This window comes from Nyctibius grandis, chromosome 1 (assembly GCF_013368605.1).
Source record: "Nyctibius grandis isolate bNycGra1 chromosome 1, bNycGra1.pri, whole genome shotgun sequence".
NCBI lineage: Eukaryota > Metazoa > Chordata > Aves > Nyctibiiformes > Nyctibiidae > Nyctibius > Nyctibius grandis.
The window spans coordinates 35,381,622-35,404,499 of record NC_090658.1 but is presented as its reverse complement, the minus strand read 5'-3'; the positions used below and the strand labels follow the sequence as shown (position 1 = coordinate 35,404,499).

At 51.9% G+C, this 22,878-nt stretch overlaps 1 protein-coding gene across 2 annotated transcripts in view; it reads left to right on the top strand.

Annotated features, from left to right (window-relative positions):
• TMEM63B (transmembrane protein 63B) overlaps positions 1-22,878 on the top strand; it is a 49,710-nt gene that overhangs the window by 6,088 nt on the left and 20,744 nt on the right. The window lies entirely within an intron of this gene.

The following is a 22,878-nucleotide window of genomic DNA, read 5'->3' as shown; positions in this document are numbered from 1 at the left end:
ATTTCTCTGAAAGTACTTAAAGAATAGGCTAAGGCAACTTTTGCATGGTGAGCAGTCACCTTAGAGAACATCTAGTGGAGGGAGATCCCAAGGTTTGATCCCTTGAAATACAGGGAGAAAATGGGACTACAACCAGCCTGTCTAAATAATCTGGAATAAACAGTTAGGCAGTTAGTGTTTATCCTGTTAAGGACATGGGAGAATATGCTGATTGAAAATCCACCAGCATGCATTTGTCTGGAATGTACCATGTCAAGTTGGTCAACGCCCTCGCCTGAAAGGATGGCTTGTCTAATGGCTGAGCAAGGGTGATGGATCTAACAGATCTTGACTTAAGTCAATCTGTGTCACTGACCCAAGTGTCAGCCTTGTAAACAAACGAGGAAGGAATAGGAGATAGAAAAGCATCCCTCAGGTGGACCCACAACCAGTTGAAAAGCTGTACTCAAAAGGGTTCGTGTCTGATAAGGAGACTCCAGCTAGGCAGGGCAGGGGAAAATGTTGGTATTACCAAAGTTTGGGAGTGGGATGCATTAGTGCTATGCTGGGGAGGAGAAAAACATGAGGCAAGCCTTGTGCCAGGCTGTATGAGGAGTGACACCTCTGAAGTGCCAGAAGCAATTAGTGCTCTCCTCGACACAAATGAAGTGTTGCTGAAGGACCAGGCTCAGATGTAGATGCAACCCTTGGAGAAGGATGTGCGCAAACAAGAGAGTATCCAGGAAAGCAACAGAAATGATTAAGGTCTTCTGAAATGTGGTATGGGAGGAAGGATGAGAAGAACTAGGACTGTGTAGCCTGAGGAGGAAAAGATGGAAGAGGGAACTTCACGGTCTTCAAGGATGTACAGCGATGTGCTTCTAGAAGACTAGTTGTGATGGAGACGGCAGGATGTCACTCTACCTGTGATGAGGGAGTTCAGACTTTATAGTTTTCCCTAGTGTCAGTTGGGATGGTGAAGTAGAAGAGGAGGCTGTCTTGAAGGAGGTTTTAATGTTTTTTGGGGTTGTGTGTGTGTTTTTTTTTTTTTTTTGTTCTAGAACAAATTAGCCAAAAGTCTGTAGATATGGTTGAGTTGCAACTGGCTGTGCCTCAAGCAAAGAGTCTCACCAGATGACCTATTAAGGCTCCTTCAGTGTTTGACCCTGGAAAGGCAGCAGTGAGTAGCCCTAGGAATGAGACTGTACTGCTGTAGGAGGTGCTGGGGAGACTGGTACTAAAATACTCTGTCTAAATCCAGTGTCAGTACTCAGAAAAGGATGCTGAAAAATTGAAGAGAATGCAAAAAAGAGTTACAAAATAATCTGAGGGCTGGAGAGAAAGCTTTATGGTGAGAAACATAAGGAGATCAATCTGTTTATCTAATCAAGGAAAAGATTAAGGTGGGACTTAGTTATTCTGCATAAGCATAACATATCTTATGACTGTGTATCATTAGCTTGGTAAGTTAGAAATGCTAGGCCATGAAGAGTGGCAAGAAAAACCCACGGTGAGATGCTGGGGCTGCAGTCACCTTCAGAGGTGTGCAGCCAGCTCTCCCTTCTCCTCTTGCATAGGCGGAGGTCCCTGTCTTTGCCTGTTACCACTTTCTCTGCGCACCCCTTTTCTCTGGCTTTCAAAGCCACCCCTTGCTTGTTCCTCCTGCCTTGGTGTCTGTCTAAGCCCTTTCCTTGAGACTCCTCTAGCTTCTGAGGAGGCATCTCCAGTAGAAGAAAGCACTAGTCTGGCCCCAGCTGATGTAGGGTGATGCCCTGACAAACCTACGCCCGCTTTCAGTGCATATGCCTCTGAAATTGTTCCCTGCCTCTCCTTGCCGCAGTCCGTCATCCGCCTCCGAGTGATTTATAGCGTCCCTTCCCTTGTGGCACCTGGCTTCTTTGCCAAACAGGTACCTGGGAGCAGCCAGCACCTACCGCCTCTCCAAACTCAGCACCCTGGTCGGTGAAAATGATGAATGAAACCAAACGTTACCCTCGCCTCTGGTTCCTACCAGCCTGTGGTCCAGAGCTCTGTCACTTATAGCTGCTGGTTTATTTAGGGTCATTACACCCGTTTTCAGTCCGTGAGGTGACGTTTCTGCCTTAGCCCGATGAACAAACCTTGAGAGGGAGATTGGGTGAGATGCCGCAGCAGATGGCTCGCTAGAATCTTGCTACATCCGTGACTTCCCTTTCACCCACTAGCGCTGTAATGCTGTTAAAAATAAAGATGATCCAGTGTGCCTGACAGGATGTATCCCTTGTAAATCCCTGCTGCCTAGTGCTCCTGGAATCTCACGCTCTTGTATCTTCATGTTTTGTTAACGCCTGGGGTAGGAGGGGAATTTCAAAGCTAGTGGATATCTGCTGACTATGGTTGCGAGTCAGGGGAAAGCAAATGCTTTGATGTGCTTTAAGGGAGAAGGGGGAAAACCCCGCAGTGTTTCACTCCTTTATTTTGTTTTCACTCAAGCTTTGTTCCATTTGATGGGAGCAGAGCTTTGGTTTGTAGGAAATAACCCCGGTAAGTGTTTGTGTCGTCTTCTGGGGAGTTGAGTGCTGCGCGGTGGAACAGCCCAACTTGCTCCAGAAGAGTCTCGTGGAGTAGCGGCCATAGCTCAGCTGTCCTCCAGTGGGTATGGGGTGAGGGATGCATCTTCACAAATCAAAGACATAAAAACATGGTATGGTAGCAGTATTTGAGCATGGTCTGGGCCATGTATGTAGGGTGCGTTAGGTGCCTTCTTCAAAACACCTGCAGCTTCTGGCCTGCTTGATGTGTAGGTTTGCCTGTTTTGATTGCTTTGCTGATACATTATTTTGGCAAAAATGCTCCTGCTTCTCAGTCTGGTTTTATTCCACCACCTCAAAATGCCGAGAAGCAGTTTTGCCAGTATAACTGCACCTCCATCAGCAGACTTAAGCCTGTGGAGACATGTTGATTGCTTGGGTCTTTGCCTGTGCCTGACACATCTGTGCTTGCAGATGTCTCTGGGGTTGGCTGGGTGTGAAAGATCAAATAGGACCTCTAGCTGGAGCCCAGAAATCTAGTGAAGAGAGGAGATGGGGCAATCAAAATAGAGAAGGTGTGCAGTTTTAATGAGCCTGTTTTCAAAATATATGGGAGTAACTGATGTCTGGGTAGGAAAGCAGTGCTGGAAGTGTGTGGCTGGTAAATAGAGAACAAAGGAGGTTTCAGACAGCTTGGGGAGAGGGGGCTTTGCTATTTGGCCTGCAGCATGTATGCTCTGTCTCTTGTTTGCACTGCATTTCTTGGAGAAAGAAAAGGGATTTTTAAACCAATTTGTGAAGGTAGACTCCAGCCCATCCAAGCAGTGGTGCAGGTAGAGCTGTGCATTATGGCTGAATGAGTGCATGGACTGGAAACTCCCAGCCTAGTCCTGAAAAGCTACTGCAGGGTGGTGAGCCTGTCTGCCCTGTAGCAAGGACCTGCCTGCTCTTTCTTCTGTTCCACCCCCTTCCCCTGGCTGTTTCCAGGCTGTCAATCATTCTGATCAACCTCTAATTGCCACCCACCCCACTCCAGCATCAGAGCATCCCTCGACTTGCAACATGTTACTGATTGTGAAGCCTACCCTTCTTGCTAACTCCTCCTGGCAGAGCTGGCTCTGGAAGCTCCAAGCAGAGCTCTGGGGCAACACCCTCTCCTCCTACCCCGGTGCCAGGGCTGGGCTGCCTTGTTATTCCTGCTCTGCCTCCACTCTTAGAGGTGTGTGCGTTTTCGTGCCGTGTTTTGCCTGCGGGAGCCTCGTGCCAGGCAGATTTCAGGATCAGTGAGGGTCTGAGACTTAGATGTGGCTGGAGGGGGATGGTTTGGGGTTGTTTTTTTTTTTATCTGCCCCTACTACTTCTTAAAATGTGTGCATTGGGGATGGTGGGACAGGACTTTCTGCCCCATCCCTTGGTAACCCAGCAGGCGAGAAGGTCCAGGAGGAGGCCCTGCGGGCGTATGCTGCTGCCTGTCATGGCAGGGAAGGAACCTCCCGCTCCTTCCCCAGCGCTGCGGTACCAAAACAAATGCCAAAGGGAGTAGCTGAGATGTGGTTTCTACACTCCTAATCCAGTGGCTGTCAATGCTGGGGGAAAAGAATAGAGGACCACAGAAAGCAGTCAGGTATACGTGCTGTCTGTGTTGGGATCCCCTCATAGGGCTGGGGGTTGGCCTGGTCCTAACATATACCTGAAGTCCTCCCCAGGTAAGGAAGAACTAAAGGAGAAAAGGAGATGGTGGAGACAAGCAGCACGTAGCAGGAGGCAATGTGTAGGAGCTGTGCGAGGCACAGAAAGAAGAGCCCATGAATGGGGAACGGCAGCTGGGGGCACTGAGCAGAGCAGGCCGCAGCAGCACTTCTTCTCGCAGGCACCTGAAGATGGACACCGTCCGCAGACAGGAGAGGCTGTGCCGGGGCTGGCGGGGGGGGCCTGTGACTCAGGCCATGGGTGGATGAGAGTGGTTTATTCCTCCTTATTTTTCACTCCTTGAGACGAACTTCCTGCTCGGTGTCACTGCCACCTCCCTTGAGGGCAGGGACCATACCTGGTCCTGAAGAGCCTACGTGCTGACCTCGGATGGAAGATTAAACTAGCAGTGGCAAAACTTCATAAGCTGTGCTGCTGCACGCCTGGGCATCTCCCTGGCTGCTTGGCGCTGACCTGAGCTGGCGGAGGTGGCGTGAAGCTTGTGTTCTTGCAGTTACCCCAGCAAGCAGCTGGGAAACCATCCCGAAACATCTTTGGTTTTAATCCTGTGGCTGGTGATGCTCTCAAGCAGGGACAGGACAGGTGTTGCTCACCCAGGAGAGGGATAAATCCAAAATGCCCAGCGGAGGAAGGGGCAGCAGGGCAGTGACAGTCCCCTTGCCACTTCCCTGGGCCTTACCGATGGGAGCAGAGGACCATAGGTCCAGGATGTACCCTTCACTCCTAGTAACTCAACAGGGATTTCAGTTGACTGTAGGTGGGGGTGCAAGCAGCAAGAAATACTTGTGTGCTGCTGGTATGTCTAATCTGGAAAGTCAAGTGTCTTTCTAATGCCTGTGAATTAACTACGTGACCTCCCTGGGAGGGGTTGTATGTGATTGTGATGGACAGAAGCAGAGGCATGGGGTGTATCAGTGGCATGCCCACGGTCATGCAGCTGGCTGGGGTGAGATGCAGAGCCAGGCTGTCCTGCGTTGTGAGTCCATGCTGCTTCACTGCTGCGCTCTAAAACAGAGTGCTGACACCTCGCCCTGTGACTCGGGGCGGGGGGGACGCCGGAGGCAAGCTGGATACGTGGTCGTGAGCAGTGGGGAGTGAGTCAGCACCGGGGGCGGGTGAATCGGTGCGGAGATGAGCAGGTGGGCCGGGGCACTGGTGGGGATGGCCGGGAGCTGCCGTGCAGACGAGTGGGAAGCTGGCAGAGAGTGTGGGGCCCAGCAGCAGGTACTGGGGTGAGCCAGGAGGATGAAGAGAGTGAAGGATCATCCTGGACACAGGCTGGTGCCTCTGGCGGCACATGGAGTGCAGAAGCCTGCACCCCCACCGAGCCCATGGCTTGTCAGTGGGGAGAAGCCGTGCCGAAGAGATGGCATATGAGGGCAAGCTGAGTGGATGGCTTATAGCCGAAACTCATCATGTGGTTGACCAGCAGTTTCTGGGCCCTGTGTGTGACGATGTCTTGTGTTCCTGCCTGTAAGGCGGTGTGCTCTGGGCATACCTCTAGATGCTAAGCCTTGGCTGAGCACACACCAAGCCCCAGCTGAGGCTTTCTGGTAAAGCCCTCAAGGCAACCCTCCTTTTGCCCATTAGGAAAGGTTAAAAACTCAGAAATTGATCCAGCCTCTTAATGTAAGTGCGCATTACCCCAGTTTGGGGCTGGTAAGTGCAATGGCATAGGAGATGGATCCGGGAAATGACAAAGGGGAATGGAGCCAGGAGGTCCATTACCAGTTTGGTAGGGTGGAAGAGGTGTTGGCTATTTGAGGGCAGGGAAGCAATAACTTTCTCAAAGACGAGGAGGAAAATGTGAGGCTCTAAAAATGAGCCTGGCATCAGGAGATGGCTGGGTGCAGCCAGGAGGGAGGAATGGAAAATGCGGTGGTGGCTCTGGGAGGAGCCAGGGACTGGCACCAGTTGTTTCGCCTGGATGGACTTCAAGACTCTAATCTGCCACCATATGGGTGCGCAGTTCAGTAACATCACGCGGGGTCTGTTTCCAGCTTCCCAGGAGGGAGTATAGCTTGGACACCGGAGAAAGTCTGCAGAATGGAAGGTGCCCTAGGAGGTACTCATTTCTTGCCTTCTGTGGCTCAGGAGCATATTCCTGATTGTGAGACACTGCCACAGGAGCCTAGGGTTGTAACCCTTTCTCCCCCAAACCCGCTTTGAGGCCCATAGCTTGTCTCTGCCCACTGCTGAAGTCTGGCATCCTTAGTGCCTCAGCAGTCAGATGTCCTTGCTTTATACAGCCCCCTAAATCTAACTCTTCCCAGGGAGGCTGAGCAAATGCAATACCAGAGTGACTGTCTGGAGGGGAGGCTGGGCGAGGGTGAGCGGTGGGGGCTGCCTTCCCACCCACCTGCCGGAGGACCACCAGCTGGCAGGGTTGTGGTTACCCCTGGAGATGGGCACTGCCTGAAGAAGCCCTGTCAAAGCATTGTAGTAACCAGCAGCCCTTCATTGAGCTGCTGGAAGAGGGTCCCAGGAGCTGTCAGGAGGATTTTGGATGTTAAATGTTATGTTAAATCTGGTTTTCAACACCTGCTGGCACCAAGTGCTTCCCGAGCCTGGAGCAGGCTGCAGGGGGATGCTGGCTCACTCCCATGTGCTGGATCTAATCGTGCCCTTTCTCAGGAAGATCTTCTGAGAGCTTCAGGATCTGATGTAAAAAAAAAAAAATGCTGAGCATGCCCTCGAGTCCACTTGCATTGGTGAGGGAGCTACAGGTGATCAGCCATGCTGCAGCACCCAGCCCTAAGTAACCCACAGTCCCCTCATCTTCCCATGACAGGCAAAAGGTCCCTTGCTCATGCTCCCTTTACTCATCTCGTCCTCCGCTTCCAATGAGAGAGCACTTGGTGTTGGTAAACAGTGTGTTACAAATAGGCAACTGATGCTATATTGGGAGGAGTTTTCTCTGCTGGTGAGCACGGGTGTAGTGGGACCTGGGCCTGGAAGCTGTGAGCTTGGCTGGCAGGCATGCGGAGGCACTGGTGGCCCCTCGTCAAGGGGCTGCTGTAGGCATGGCTGGGGGGAAGCTGCCTGAACACCAGCTCTGCCATCCACAGCCTCCCACCCCTGCTGACATGTGGATGGGGGCATTGGAGAGGAGGCTTGAAAGCAGCTAGGATTCAGGAGGAAGGAATGAGATGCACGTGGCTGTTACTGGGCTACAGTTATCCCTGAGGGGCTGCAGGTCTTTCAAGTAAAGACAAAGGTACCACAGCTGGCAGTAGTGGGGTAAAACTTGGTTGCTGTCAGCTTGCTCCTGTTGCAATGGTCCCTGACTTGGAAGAAGGTACGTGGCCAGCATCTGGGCGAGACTCTGAAGATGAGCAGATGACTGCCCTGGGCTGCTGTGCAGTGCCCACTGGGGTGCTGGGTAGAAGGCACCAAGCCTTCTACCAAGGGGTCTCTCTTTGATTGCTAACCAGTCACACACATCCCTATGCCTGTACCACTTGGAGAGCAAGTGTTAACCCTAAAGCGCTGCTGGGGCTGTGGATTTCTGATGAGCTGCAGTAAATGAGTCAGCCCTCGGGCATGTGCATGACATGGAGCCCAGCAGAGCTGCGTGTGGCAGGGTTGATCCTCAGAGATCCTAGCATTGACCCTGAGAGGATGTCCCCCTGCCACCAGCGCTGGCAGTCGGTCCCCGACAGCCATGCCTGGTAGCTGGCACCACTGCTTCGGCGGAGGAGGCCTGATTTCCGTACGTGGGGATTCCTCAGAGGCTTTGACTGGGGTGCCGGTCAGGTGGCATAAGCGGAGGGCAGGATGCCAGGGGTGAAATTCCAGCCTCCCCGCTCGCTTACGGGGCTGCGGCAGGATTGCAGGCCTCGGGCGTAAACAGGCGGGCAGGGCAGCAGTGGCAGGGCTGGCCACCCTGGAGGAGAGGCTGACGGAGGTGCTGCCCTCCCGCATCCCTGAGCTTTCCCATTTCAGGGCCTGGAGGAGCTCAGCACTGCTGCCAGGTTTGCTGTGGGGGCAGCCGGGCACCTTCCCCTCCGGAGGCTGGCCTGGGAGGGGCACTCCGAGCCCTGGCAGCATAGGGTGGAGAGGGGTGTCCCCACCGCAGGTGGCTGTGATTCAAGGAGGAATGCAAGTGAGTTGGCATGCCTGGGATGCACCTCTTAATAGGGTGATGCTTAACCAGGGAACTGCTGGTTTTGCAGCCTTCGCCCCTGTCAAACAGGGGAGGGCGACTGGGAGGAAGGAGCAGCTGGGCTTGCCTGGGAGCTCTTTGGAGGGCGGTGGTGGCTCGGAAAGTGCAAACTGAATCTGAAAGCTCTCGCAGTTTGATGTGTGGAGGCTTTGCTTGATCTGCTGCTCAAATAAGCAGCGTTGTCCGGCCTTACTCTGCATTGTCCAGATTGTGTTTTAAGCTGTGTGAACCTGATGCTGCCTGGTGCTTTCCTGTGAAGTATTGGGCTGGCTGCTCCAAGCTGATTGGGATGTGTTGGAAGAGCCAGGCAAAAGGCATCTGAGGAACAGCCTGACCGGCGTGTGAGATGAGGCAGTGTGGCTGCACTTCCTCACTGATAAAAAGCAAAATGCCCTGTAAAAGGCTCCTGCCTTATCTCCAGCATGTAGCCCATGTCTTTCCACACTATGATCTAAAAAGCAAATGTTAGGAAGCCTCTCCTCCATCATGCCTTAATGGGTTCACCTCTGCCCTTGGCATCTGTAGATCGCCTGCCCCGGTGTGAGTGCAGGAGACCCCAGATCATACAGCTGCTTGGGGAAACTGAGGTACTCGAGTGCAGGAGACCTTTTCAAAATCCTCTGTAACAGTGATGAAGAGGCAAAGGCTGTGTTTGTTGTGTGGTAGTGTTTGCCAAGAGCCAGGCAAGCCCTGACACTAATGCTGATAATCGGTAGCGAGTCTGGCACCAAGGTTCAGATGTGTCCCACTATGTAAAAATGGGACAACTAGGATGTTTGAATATTTGTTGATTTAAATGGGAAAACTGAAGTTCACCATATAACAGTTGACACTTGTCAAACTACTGTGTCTATTTAAAAATAAAAAAGGCTTGATTTCCCCTCCTGCTGTGGACGGTTGGACACATGGGAGGCAGCTGTGCCGGAAGGAAATGGGAAGTGAGAGGACAAGCTAGGATGACAGGGTATAGCGGTTTAGGTATTTGGCCGCTATGTGACTGAAAGAGAACTCTTTGGCTTCTCAGGCTATGAAAGCAAAGGAGTTGTGCTGCAGAGGAAGGAGACCGCAGTACTGTTCTCCCTCTGGCTCTGGCCATATCTGTGCTTGGGATGTTCGGGCACAATATGGCTATGAAGATGCTGACCACACAAAGAGACATTGGATGTGGAAACAGAGGCTGGAAAGGTGTGCTTGGAAAGATGCCAGGTGTACAGAGCTTAGCTTAAGGAGAGCAGAAGCAGGTGAGACGTCTCCTGACAGCAAGGGATCTTCAGTCCCCTCACTGAGAAGGAGAAGCAGTATTTTTGGAGGAGCAGCCAGAAGCAGAAGTAATGAAATTTGGAAACAGAATCAGGAAGAATGGCATGCCTTTCAAGCCTGACAGACCATTTCCCCATGAAGAGAAGAAAGCTTTCTGGTCTAGGTTCATTTATTTAACCAGTCACTATGAAGTGTGCTGCAGGAACCTATTTCTCATCAAAGAAAAATTCTGGTTAAGCTACTTGATCTTTGCTGCCACTACCCTGAGACATTCAACTGGGGCTGGGTTGATAACCTGTGCACGTAGCCAGGGTTCAGAGAATGGTCTTGGAAAGCATCTGGTGCTTGAAGCAGAGCACCATGCTCAAGTCTGTCCCTTTTTGGGTAAACACTTTAATTTAGCCATGTACTTAAATTATGATGTCTTCAGTGAGAGCATTTCAAGATAAGTATGTACTTAGGAGCTTTCCTGAGCAGCGGTGATTTCTTTTGCATGAAGATCCTTCGAGAAATATCTTAACAAGCATTAGCACATACAGCTGCCAAAGCTAGATTTGCATTGGGAGAAATACTAAGCAGTAACCTCATCTGGGTTATTAATTAGTAATTAATCTCAGAATGCCATAATCTACTAATTGCTTTTATGCTCCTGCTCCTGTGATGTGTTTTGGAAGGCCAGGCAAACTTCATGCCTATAAGGAAAATTCTGGAGGAACTGCTTGTTGTTCTGTGGTGTTGTATTAGAGGCCTCAGCCACTGCGTTAACGAGTGATTTGTCTTTTCATATGCAATACAGGTGTTAGGTTGTCCTGATCCAGAAATGAGGTATGGAACAGCATGTTCACCCTCCCTAGCATGTGAACCAGCAAAGAATGGTTTTGTTGTCTGATTACCTTTGGGGTCTGCTAGCTCCTCTTTATTTGGGTGTCCTGCCCCTCCTGCCCACCTCTGTGATGCTGCACTTCACCTCAGCCTGTACAACCAGGTGTCCCTTCCATGCAAGGGGAACAGCCAGGAGCGTGATTTCTTGGTGGGAACCTGTGGCGCACTTTGGTGCATCCTGCTAATGTTGTGCTGTGTGCTGGTACCCATGTCCAGGGGAGGGTTAGGGTTGTGGGTACAGGGTGACCTTCAAGCTTCAAGGCTTCATACAAGGATGGAGACACAAGGTCAGAGATGAGATTCACCCCAGGCTTGGGGCACCTGGACCCCAGCCATCAGTGCCACCATGCTGTTTTCTTTCGGCATTAGAAGTCATCTGTGGAAGCACATAGTATTGAGGGAGTGCCATGGGAGGGAGAGGTGGTCTCAGGAAACAGGCCAGAATAAACGATGGGTCTTGGCCCACTAACACATAAGGATCAAGGCTGAAGGGCTCAGTCTGGCAGCAGAGGCAGTGGGGCTGCTGCTGGAGCTCCAATCAGGCAGTTCCCCACTGATTTGCACTCTGTTTAGGTAGGTGCATTCCATGGAAAGCAGCCTCCAGGTGCGCAGGCTGCCTTGCAGCAGCTCCAGGCCATGATGCTTAGCTGCTTCTGATTGTTCTCCAGACTCAAGCTCATGGAAAGCACACGGTGCTGTTTTCCTTTCAGTGTCACAGGCTGGAGAAGCAGACCCAGGAGATGCTGTAGCTGCCTGGCAAGCGTGCCTGAAGGGGGCTGCCAGGTATCCAATCTTAGTTCTTTGTGTGATGCTGGTCCATCTAGGCAGGAGGGCTTTCTTGACTTCACCTCCAGCAGCCTTTGGTGCACACTATTTGGTGTGTTCCACATTGCTTCTGAGGTGACTTCCAAGACATATATTTCATGTCAAGTCAGGATTTCAGTGATCTTAGTAGATGTGATCATCCTGGCTTCAGCTGGGGCTGTGGGCAAGAGGAGCCCAGGTTACCAATGACAAGTTTTTAGTGGACTTTCATAGGCTTGATATTTGCTCTTGTGGAGCTGTGGTCCATGGATAAACAGTGACTCAGAGCAGCTTTCCCCAGTTAAAGTACTGTTTCTTTCTTTGTCCTAACATTGAGATAGAGTCCAGACAACATGAGGCTTGCACTGCTGCGTCTTACTGAAAATTCAGTGCCCTCCTCCAAGTCCAAGCAGCCACTTTATCTCTCACACCTTTATCTGCGGGTCTGGGAGCCAGGCTGCTTGCCTTGAAGTACCACTTCAGTGTTCCTGGTCTGAGCTGGATGTTGTTGTCTCTGTGCCCAGCACCCAACAGTACTTTGTTCCCTGTGTTCCCAAGCCAGGCCCAGCTTGTCTTGCCAAGCCCCACAGGGTGGAGAGAGACCATTGAAAAGAAGAACCTGGTCAGCATCTCTCAAGTGCTGGTGGCTGGCTGAGAGCCCGGCGTCCCCAGCCCGGTGCACGCGAGTGACTCCTGACTGCAGACCCCAGCCCTGGCAGTCGAAGGCAGGCAGAGCTGCCCTGAAAACTCAAAAAGAGGTGTTCAACCCTCATTCTTCCCAGCAGGTAAAGGTTATCGGGGAGTTGCCTCTAGATTAGATCCCTCTGGTAGCGTCAGAGCAAACATCCTGTGGAATAGGAATTGGGACATCTTTGGGCACTGATATGCCACGTGAGGTCCAGCAGTTCTCTCTCTGTAGCATAGATGAGGGCTTGGGGGCAAGGACAGTCTCAGGGCTGTGTTTAATGTCCATCTCGCTCTGCTATGACCTTTGTTATTTATCCAGTGCCCAGCAGGACCTCAAAATTGGTCTCTCACAACCTCTATCTCCCTTGTTGGAGTTCAGTAGCTACTGGACAGAGTGCATAAGGGAAACCATGTGCTGTAAAGCCTCAAGGTTTTTCCAGCATCACAGTGTGCTGTGTCCAGTTTGGACATCCTTGTGGCCAAGGTTGCTATGCTGCTCTTGGTTGTTCTGGGTGCTGTGCCAGCCCTGTGCGCAGTGCCCTGGTGCTGTGCCGTGGGTTGGGCTGTGCTGCTGTTGTCAGAGCTCTGACTCCTGTCATGATTTCCCCAGCAGAAGCAGAATGCTGGTTCCTAGATGTTCTCCTATGACTGTCCTGGCTTGCTGGCCACATCCAGATCTCTTGCTGTGAGGGCCCTTTGCTGATGTCTGCTGTCACTGAGGAATAATTGATGGCTTTCCTCCTGCTGTGGCTGCCAAACCTCTTCTCAGCATGGAGTAGTAAGAGGAGCTCATTTCTGCCAGCTGCAGGGCTGTGATTACGTTGACCTTTGTTGCTTGCCTTTGCTGTGGGTCCTTTGTAGACCAACCCTGCAAGGCAAGCGCTACCCTAGGAGTGCCGTAAGAAAGGTGAGGAAAAGGCGAGAACATCCCCAGCCTGCAAAATGCAAACACTTGGAGCTGCAATCTGCTTAAGGACCTTTGAAAAGGATCAGCTTTTATTTGTTGTAGGAAGGGTGCAGGTGCCAGGGTTTGGAGTAGATGTTCCTATGGTTGTAGAAGCAACACTGAGAGGCTGCTCCTGCTGGAGGTCATGCAGCATCCTGGCTGCTTGCCCCCCAGTGCCCCCAAGGGAAGGACTTTCCCTCTAGGCTGCCTGGTTTTACATCCCATGTGTTTCCTGCTGTGTGAGAGAGCCAGGCTGGTGGGCCGTTCCCTGCTACTGCCAAGCTTCCTCACATTCTGATGTGAAGGGGGGTTTTTCTGCGTGCTGCTAAGCGTTGTCTCCAGGGATGCTGCTCTAAGCAGCTCATGCACCTGCTTTGCCACTGTTCCTGAATTGGTCCAGGGTTTCAATCTTCCCGGGTGTCTATGGAGCAATTGCGAAATGCAGGGGCGTGAAGCTTTTCTGCAGTACCATCCAAGAGAGATACAGCCCCAGCCCTGTGCATGCTGAGTGCAGTGGTGTCAGCGCTTAGGGCGGGAGGACTGGGCAAGAGAGAAGCTTACCTCTGATAACCTCTGAGTGAGCAATTTGCATGCTGCCGAGTGAGGAGTAGGGATGCTCCCAGGGCTGACGCAGCAGGGTGTCCTACCAGCCCCTGGTGAGGAACCAGCTGCGGAGCCCTGAGAGGTGGCTTGGACAAATGTGAGAGATGCTCCTTGCCACTGCTCGATGACTTGCGTCACCACGGGTTTCATTGGTGGGAAGTGCTGGTCACGCTGTGTAGGTGGGCGATTGTAATCGTGCCCAGTGGACAAAATTCCTGTGTCTTTGAGCTCGGTGCCTCAATGAGGTAAAGACTCCTGTCATGCAGAAGCGAGGAGGAGGAAACAGTCAATGTGACCTTGAGAGACTAGCTCAAAAACCTGATTTTATGAGACACACATATGCTTCACTTGAGGAAAAGCCGGGTGCAGATGAGAATACACAGTCTGCGACAACTAGTAGGGGTCGGATATGAGGCATGAGGGAAGGCAGGTATGTTAATACTCCCCTATGCACAAGAGGATTAAGATCAGCGATAAACAAGAAGGTCTAAGATGAGGTGAGCTTACTGATAAACAAAGGAAAAAGGGATGAGAGCTGGGAGAAATGCAAAGCTCCTGCTAAAAATGTGTACCTGTGCAAAACAGACAAGATGGTATTTGGTCACTTAAGAAGTGGAGGGAAACATGGGAAAATTCAGAGTAAAGAAAAGGGATCACCAGGGAGATTGGTCCATGTTTCAGCCAAGCCAGGTGCCATGCACCTGAACAGCTCTCCTTAACAGTTGCTCGAAAGCTGGAGTGGTATTTGTGCAGTAAAGATCCTGTACGAATATCACTCTCACCTAAAGAATGAAGTATGGGAGAGACAACCTGGGGCAGACCCACAGATATTTTGCAAGGCAAGCGCAGACCGTGTGCAAGCAGCATAAGCATTGATAATAGACATGCAGGAGATAACCAAGAAAGCAACTCCTGAGGAACAGCACATGTGCTATGGGGATTCATAAACCAGAAGCTGAAAACCACTGGTGTTGAGAGATGGTGGAGTCTCCGTCCTTGGGTTTAGTAAACATCCATTGGGAATTGGTAGAGTTGCTACTGCTGAGGTGTCAGATGATAGATGAGGAAGCCCTGTATTCTGGGACTTACTCCCAATGAGTGTTTGGTTGCCATATGGCCACTGCTCTGCAGAAAATACAGCATGAAGTCCAGTGCCTCATCAGTCTCACCACTCAACTTATTTATGTTGTGTTTGCTGTATCACTACCAACATATGCCTACAGGAAACAGGGGAAGCCAAACAGTAAGCGGTATTTCTTTGTAGACTATAAAGTACAAACTGGCAGGCAAACTTGATTTCTTTCTGATAGATTTACAGCTCAGGAGCTTGAAGGGAAAGTGACAGGTAGATATATTTGGAACTAAAGTGTTTGATATGGTGACTCATGAAATCTAACACTCAAAATTTAATGCAAATCAGGTTGGCTGTGGCTCTGCCATGCAGACTAAGAGATGATTGACATGGGAGAACTGTTGGATAAGTTTGGGCTTCCTCTTGATGGCAGAGGAGGAGATGGACGGACCCTTGCCATAGACTAGGGTGGAACATGTGGATGGGACCCTGGGGGTGTCCAGGTGGCGTCAAGCCTCCATAGTGTTTGTCGGGAGGCAAACAAGATGGGGCTGGGAATCTCTCCTTAGTGATGCAGAAATGCTGGGTGCTGTGGCTGTGTTGGTTCCTTGTAGCCAGATGGAGGCAGTTGGGCTGCCTTCCTGGCAGCAGAGCTGCAGCGTGATGTTGCGTGAGTGCTGCTGTTCCACCAAACCTCCCTGGAGGGGAAGAGGACACCATCAGCCCTTCGCTGATGGCCAGGCAGGAACAGACACCCTTGCCCAGAAGCATTCAGTCCAAAGGGATGTGAAAACTGAGGCAGGAGGGCAGCAAGATGTGATGTGGGAGCAAAACACAGAGCCAGAGAGACCAAAGAGCCTCTAGGCTGAGGACAGATTAGCCAGCTGAGATGAGAGGAGCATGAACCACAGTGTACCAGGGTTTCGAGCTGTGGTACAGCCCCTCTTGGCATGGTACATTATGTTCAGGGCACCATACGACTTAGCGCTACCAACAGATTGGAGGGAGTTCCTATAAAAAAGAGGCATCAACAAGACCTAGCTGTCTGGAGCTAAATCCGTATCGCTTGGCAAGGCAGACAGTTTCCAGTGGGCGAAGGCAGCATGAAGGGTTTTGCTCATGTTCAAAGGCAAGGTTTTGTGATTGACTGTCCTGGGTGATCTTGAAAAGGACAGAATCATGAAATGGACAGATTCCCTGACTATCATGGAAGTTAGCACCCAAAATCTCTTCTCCTTATTGAAAATCACGGATGAGAAAATAACCTCCAAGAAAAAAGAGCGGTTATGTGGCCTGGCCAAGGGAGGAATGTCAAGATGAAGTTGTGGAAATAAAATGGCTTGGTTTCACCTGAAACTTGAAGATTTCCCCAATGCAGAATTCCCCAAGCTTGCAGATTGGTTCTTCCCAGGGAGGGGAGTTCTTCAAACAGCCCTGTTTCAAGCTGTTGAAATGAAGGAGCAGCTCAGTACTGAGCCCCAGGAAGTAAGCAGGGGTCCCCAAAACATGTGTCCCTTCAGGATCACCCTTTAGCAGGTTGAGGACAGAATGTCGGGAGGAGTTCCCCTCCTGATTTTGGGTGGGGAAGCCATGCTTTGTTCCTGTCTTGCTCATGAAATGAGCTGTGTAGGACTCGGTTGCCTTTAGGAGAAAATCACACCCAGATTCCTCACGGATCCAAAGGCTCCCCACTGTTACAGTCCACTTCATCCCTGCCAGGCGCCGTCCCAGTGCAGCGCAGGTGAGTCACTCGTGTGATCGGCTGTGCTTACGGCTGTGCTTACGGCTGTGCCAGGAGCAGGACCAGGAGCAGCGGGATGTACACAGCCAGCAGTACGCAAGCTGCTGCCAAGTGGTGCTCCAAGCAGTGTGGGGCCAGGGGCTGGCTGCGACAGTGATGGTGCCTGCCAACACTGGGGCTGGGAGCTGAAACACACAAAAAAAAAAAGCGTGGTGCCCTTTGCTGGTAATATTTGAGGCCTGATGCAAAGCCAGCTGGAAGGACTTTGGACCCAGGGCAAGGGTGCACTTAGTTTTTGCTTTGAAGAAGCCGAGCCTGCCAGATCAAAGCTTTGGAGGCCTGCTATCTGCTTGGCTAACTCATACAGATGATGAAGCATGCAGGGAGCTTTGTATGTTGACTGGAGGAGGTAGAGAGGAGGCAGGGAGATGCGGGGCTTGGGCAGGCCGTCCTCCTTCCTGGTGGTACAGGACCGATCCCTATTGTACGCTTGTCGGTGCTTTGCCCAGGCTTGTTTGAAATGCACGGGTAGCACATTTGCTTCTTTATGCTTTTTCCCTTGGCCTGCAGATTGTGTTCCTCCTCGTTGCACCCAGCATGTCAGCACTTCTCCAGCCCTCAGCTGCCTGAAAGACCCGTGCCAGGTCTGAAGCATGGTGCGGGGCAGCTTTCCCACTGCTCTGTCTGTGGCAAGTATGCTGTTTACTCCTTTTCTTTGCTGCTGTACTCTGGGAAAGGCTTTCAGCTAATTTGCAAGCCCCCTTTTCCGCATCTCTCCTGAGGCTTTTCCCTGCTTGCTCATCAAGGGTCGGACTGTTCTTCCCGTGGTCTGTTCATGGCTGCAAGTGGTTTGCACAGAGCTTTGCTGGGCTTTGCCATCAAGGTGCAGGTAACCTAGGTGGCTGTTTGCGGGGTGAAGAGGCTCCCTCAGTCTTGGGTGCCAGCTGCTGTGTGAGGGTCCCCAAGTGCCCAGTGCAGGCAGGACTGTGTTGCCCTGGCAGGCAGGGGCTTAGGGTGGCAGGTCCTCCGGTCTCAGGTCCGTGCTGTCACAGCGTGGATCACCCACGGTGCTTGGGAGACCAAGGGGACCCCAGAGGAGCAGGTCTTCAAGATATAGTCCATGCCCACAGCACCCTCTGGGGCTAGGAACCAAAATGCACCTCATCTCCCAGAACATCATGTCCTAGAGATTTAGCAAATTTATTTGTTTGTTCGTGGTTTTTTTTTTATGTGGAAATCTCTAGTCTCCTAACCCCAGACCTGCTGGTATCCAGCTGCCTGTCTCTGTGCCCCCAGCCTGTTGTGAGACTGTCACATTTCCACAAACGAATGCGTCTCTACCAGAGCGCAATCTCGCTGTTCTAATTACGGATGGGGTTATTAACATTTACCGTTGAGAAAACACATGAACGTAGCTTCTGTGCTGACGTCATTCTGGCTGCAAGCGCAGGCATATGCTTTATTGATTTATGTTCTTCTGCAAGCGTTTCTCAGGCCACCTCCTCGTGTGTGGCTGACATCAGTGGTGTGGCAGGGAGAACACAGCTAGACACTTGCCCATGTCGATGCATCTGTCTGTAAGCTGGCTGTCTGGCTTCTGCATCGCTCCTGCCCAAGTCCCAGCAGAGCGCTTTCTCCTTTCCTCCTGGTGCCAGGGGTTTGGCAGAGGATGCAAGCATGGACGGGAGGGGCAGAGACTCCAGGATGAGCTAGCGAGGAGAATGGGAAATGCTCCACTTGGGAGGGCCTGCAGCGCTGTTTTATTGCGTGCCCTGGCCATGTGGTGCCACGGCAGAGTTCAGTGTGGGGCAAGCAGCCTCCTCTAATGGGTGCCTCCTGGTCCCCTGCCCTGCAAGAGCCCCTTGCGGCTCTGCTGGGTGTCACCCCCTGCGCAGATTGCATGATGGCACCCTGATGGACACTCTCCATGGCTGTCTCTCAGGCTGCAAGGGCCAAGGCATGTCATCCCAGCATTCCCAGCCTCATGCTGCCTTCTTCCCTCTTTCCCTGTGCAATGGAAGGGCAGGAGCACGGAGACTTGCTTGGCTCCCATGTGGGTGCTCATCCAAGAGGAAAACCCAGTGAGCTGTGCTGACCTGCAGGCCAAGGACAGAAGCGAGGAAGAAGAGGAGAGCCCCTGCCCTGCTGGGTCCACCAAGCCCTCGAGAGCAGCGGTTCCCAGGGCTGCGTCTGTGCAGGGCTTAGCAGGCAGGAGCTGGGCTGGAGGCTGTGAGCACTGCAGCGCCCAGGGGGATGTGCTTTAGGGACTTCAGCTAGGAAGCGGGATGCCTCTGCTCTTGACACGTGGGGGTAGAAACACCAGGCAGCGTGGACACGCTGGTCCTGCTGGGGACATGGAGGCTGTGGTGCAGGGCAGGGAACAGGCTTCTCTGGGGATGGGGGAAGCAGGGGGACTGCCTCCCTCCCCGCTTCCTGCTGCTCATAGAGAAGGGGATGGAGTCCAGTATTGCTGAATAAGAGCTGAAAATGCCTTTTGGCAAGTCTTGCTATGCTGTCCTTGCTGTTTTGGGGAAGTCAGCAATAAATGTGCAGAGTGCAGGAGGGGAAGGCTCCAGGGCTTGGGTGGGACCTAGTTTGATGTCTTGCTCTTACTGTCTCCTTGGCCCTGCTGTATGCTGTGGTGGGAAGCCATGCACATGGTCAGGAAACGGCTTGGATGTCCTGGGCTGGTTCCCACCGCCCAAGCCCTCGCAGTGGCTTCCCACCAACTCCCAGGGCCCTGGCTGTCCTGATGAGCAGGAGCTCACGCTGATGTTAGCATCACAGCCCAGACAGAGCCAAGCTCTCTCTGTCCTACAGCCCGCGAGGGGAAGGAGTGACCAGGAAAGGCACCTTTAAGCGTGTCACGTTCCCGGTACAGCACAGCCTGTGTGATCACAGGGGCTCTCTTACCTGCTGTGGCAGTGTAGGTATAAGGAGGCTTCCAGGGTCCTTCCGCAGAGGCAGGCAGTGGCATCTGAACAGAAAGCATTGCAAAACCATCTCTGCTGTGGGTGGAGGCTGGGCATCAGGTGTGTGTTTGGGAAGGGGGGGGCGGTTGTTGCTGGAGAAGTCCCCTTCTCCCTCCTGTGTTGCTGAAGAGAATTTCTTTTCTGTAACGGGGAAGTATGCTGCTGTGCTGCAAGACTGTGCTTGCTGCGAGTGCTGCCTTTCCTCCATGCCTGTGCTTTGCTTAAAACACCACGCCCGATGTCGGCTGCTTCCAGGACCAGCCCTGCACCTTGCAGCACAGGACACATTGTGGCATGCCTTGCCCAGTTGAGGGTGAGGACAGAAGGTCCCCCGGAGTGGCCGTTGAGACCAAGGTGTAAACTGAGCATGAGGACTGAGGTATTGCCAGGCCCACGGGTTGTGCTGTGCCTGGCAAAACCAGCCAGCCTCCTGCTCAGCCGATAGGCTCCTGGGAAGGGCCTTCAGATGAAGGATGCTAGGTAGGCACTATCATTCAAGCCTGCGGAGACAGTCACCAAGCTTTCCCTTAGTTGCCTAATTCATGTTATAACCCCAGAAGAAGCTGGGCACCTTGGTGGATCTGACCTGGCGTGATGCAACCACAGATTGCCTCTAGCCTGCTGCCCTGTGTGCTTGCAGCTGGGAGAGCTGGAAGAGCAGAAGTGCTCAGGATATCCCTGCAAGCTCTCCCAGCCTTCCTACACACCTGAAGCACCTCTGTCTCTGTGGGGAGCCCCTTCTTGTGCTCACCAGCTGGGCAGGAGGTTGCATAGCCTAGGGATGGTGCTGACTGCTGCTGGGCCACTTGGCTGGGCTAATGAAAAGGCAGTGTAACCCTTGGGCATATGCCACAGCTTTTCCACTACTGGGTGTTTGGGCCAGGTTACTGGAAAGGCTAGGAAGGATTATCCCCAATTCTTTCCAGTCCATCCTCTAGGCTTTAGAAAAACAAATACATCTCTGGGACCTGTCTCTGTGAAATGTGGCTTAAAATAACCATAGGCTTGCAAAGTTTGTCTTGAGCACATAATGGTTTGTATAAATAATGATTACGATAGGGTCATGGGCAATGTGAGTGTATGAGCCTCGTTTCTTTTAGAAAGACGACTGGAAAATGGGGCTATAAAACATGCAGGTAATGAGGTAAACAGTTTGGTCTCTGCAGAGGAAAATCATACTTTCCTCATCTGTTGCAAGTCTTTCGGTACTTCAGTAAAATAATAGGTAATACTCAGCCAGCTTGTGTGATTTGCTTGGATGTTCAGAAAACCTCTGGAATTCCTCACAAAACACCGAGTGTGTTGGAAGGAATTATTTGTTCTTGGTCAGGGCAGCAGCATTGCAGGCCAGTTACAGAGATGCTTTTCCTCAGTATGCAAGGATGCCGTCAGACAAGTAAATCATGCTCAGCCGCACAAGTAGTAGTGTATGGAGAGATGCTGAGAGCATCTGGATGCTCTTCTGGCAGTCAAGGTCATTTCCCTGCCCAGGGTACTGTATGCGGTTCTGGTCACCTTCCCGTGGGGTCAAAAGAGAGGATATATTGGAGATGTGCGGTGAGACTGGTTAGAGCTGGAAGACACCTCGTGCCATGGGAAGGAGAAGGCACTTAACAGTAGTGGGCTTAGTAGGTCTAGAAGAAATGAAGGCTTTTGTTCTTTGCCTTTTCTCACTGTGCCAGAGGAACTGAAGGCTGTGGAGCTGCAGTGGGATCGTAGTCTTTTACTCAATATCTGGAAGTCATTGCTGCAAGATACCATTTACAACCTGAAAGCTTACAAGATTCCTAAAGAGAGTAATGAGAGGTATTTCTCTTTGCAATGAATTCATCTAGGTTGGCACTTCGGAAGAAAAAGCAGAGGGGTATAACCATTCACGTTCCAAAGGGTGTGACTTTCTTTTGGTGTCTCATCCCATCATTTCTTTCCATTCCTCCCCTGTAGCTTCTGAGTCTCTCATTAATTCAGCCAGGGTGAATTATCCTGCCTGGCTTCCCAGTTGGTTCCCAGCTGTGATCTTGTGCTTTGGCTTTCTTCTCCTGCTTTTCTACTCCCTTTTTCTGCTCCCAGCAGCCCTACTCCAGCTCTGTTCCTGTGAATATCTCTTAACAGGCTGCTTGGTGGCTTTTCCAGTTTGGCTGATCCCCCTCAATGCCTTTACCCAACCAGGCTTTTGCTCATCATGGTGCCCTTTGTCATCAGTGCTGCAGCTGGTTTGCAGATGTGCATCTGTCCCAGCTGAGACGGGAGGGGTCACTTCAAAGCTAGGACACTGCAGTGAACGGTTTGGTGGTCGCTATCCAGCCAGTGTTCTGCTGTGATGCTGATAAATCTCTGCAGCCAGGCGGGAGATTGCCAGGATATACCTGTGAGCTGGAGGGAAGAGCCCTGTGCCCTCTTTGCTAATGTCACCATCCAACACAGAGCTAGAAGGGCAGGGCTGGTGGCTGGGGGCATCTCTGGGACAAGAGGCCAAAATCAGCATGGGGCAGTGGTGATGGTTTTCTCATGCTTTGGGCAAGTGGCTGCTCTTTTGCCCAGCCTACCAGGATGGCATGTCTGGGCTTGGGTAAGCAGCCCCTGAGCATTGCCCAGCAGTGACACTGTGCCAGCCAGCCCTTGTGCATGGTATGCAGTGGCAGTGAAGGATTTGGGATGGCTGGTGATGCTGGATAAGAGGGGTGGTTCAGGGATTGGCAGCCTGGGTAGATCTATCTGTCTGTTATTGCTGCTTCTTTGTGCAGCTGATGGGGTTTTCTCTCCCCTGTTCCACAAAACGGTTGTGTTTCTGCTGTTGATTTGTCTTTTCTAGACCATCCTGGTGATGCTCAATTTGTATTTATCCATTGCTAGCGTGGTCTTCTCTGTATTTCCCATGGAGCTGCTCTGCACAGGAGGAAGATCTCCCCATGTCCAAGCAGTGATGCTGCAGTGATGCTGACCCAAGCCCAGCTGTGGGTCTTGTAGCAATTTGGGGAGGGCACTGAAAGAAAGAAAATATTTGACCAGCTAAACAGTAGAGCCTAAGCCTCCTCTCTGCCCTCTGTGTGGTTGTATCTAAATGCATCCAAGTCGGAGGAAGGAAAGAAAACAAGCAGGGAGTGTAAGGAGCCCCTGATGGGTGCCCTGGGAGCTGGGGGCTGAGGCCCGCAGTGAGTGGAAGGTGGTGATTCAGCCGAATAAAACTAATGACACGCAGCGAGGCAAAGGAAATTGTGGGATCATGATGCAGCAGCTGTCCCATAGCTGTTTGTTTCCGTCATCCAGACGTGACTTCATGTCCCCGCCACCCCACCCTTTCCTTCTTTCCTGTACCTAAATGTTCTCCCTGCTGAGGGGAAGGGGCTGAGACACCATGTCCTCAGGAAGAGTAGTAGTCAGTAAGAAAGAGGTGCGCCTAAATGGCATGAGAGTGGGGGAACAAGGAAGAGAGCTCTGGGATTGTGCGTGGTGGGACCACAGCTGCTGAAGCACTTGGGCTCTTCCAGCACCCTCCCGAATTCAACAGGCTTCTCCAGATGACCTTGTCCTTGGACAGTGGTTCCCA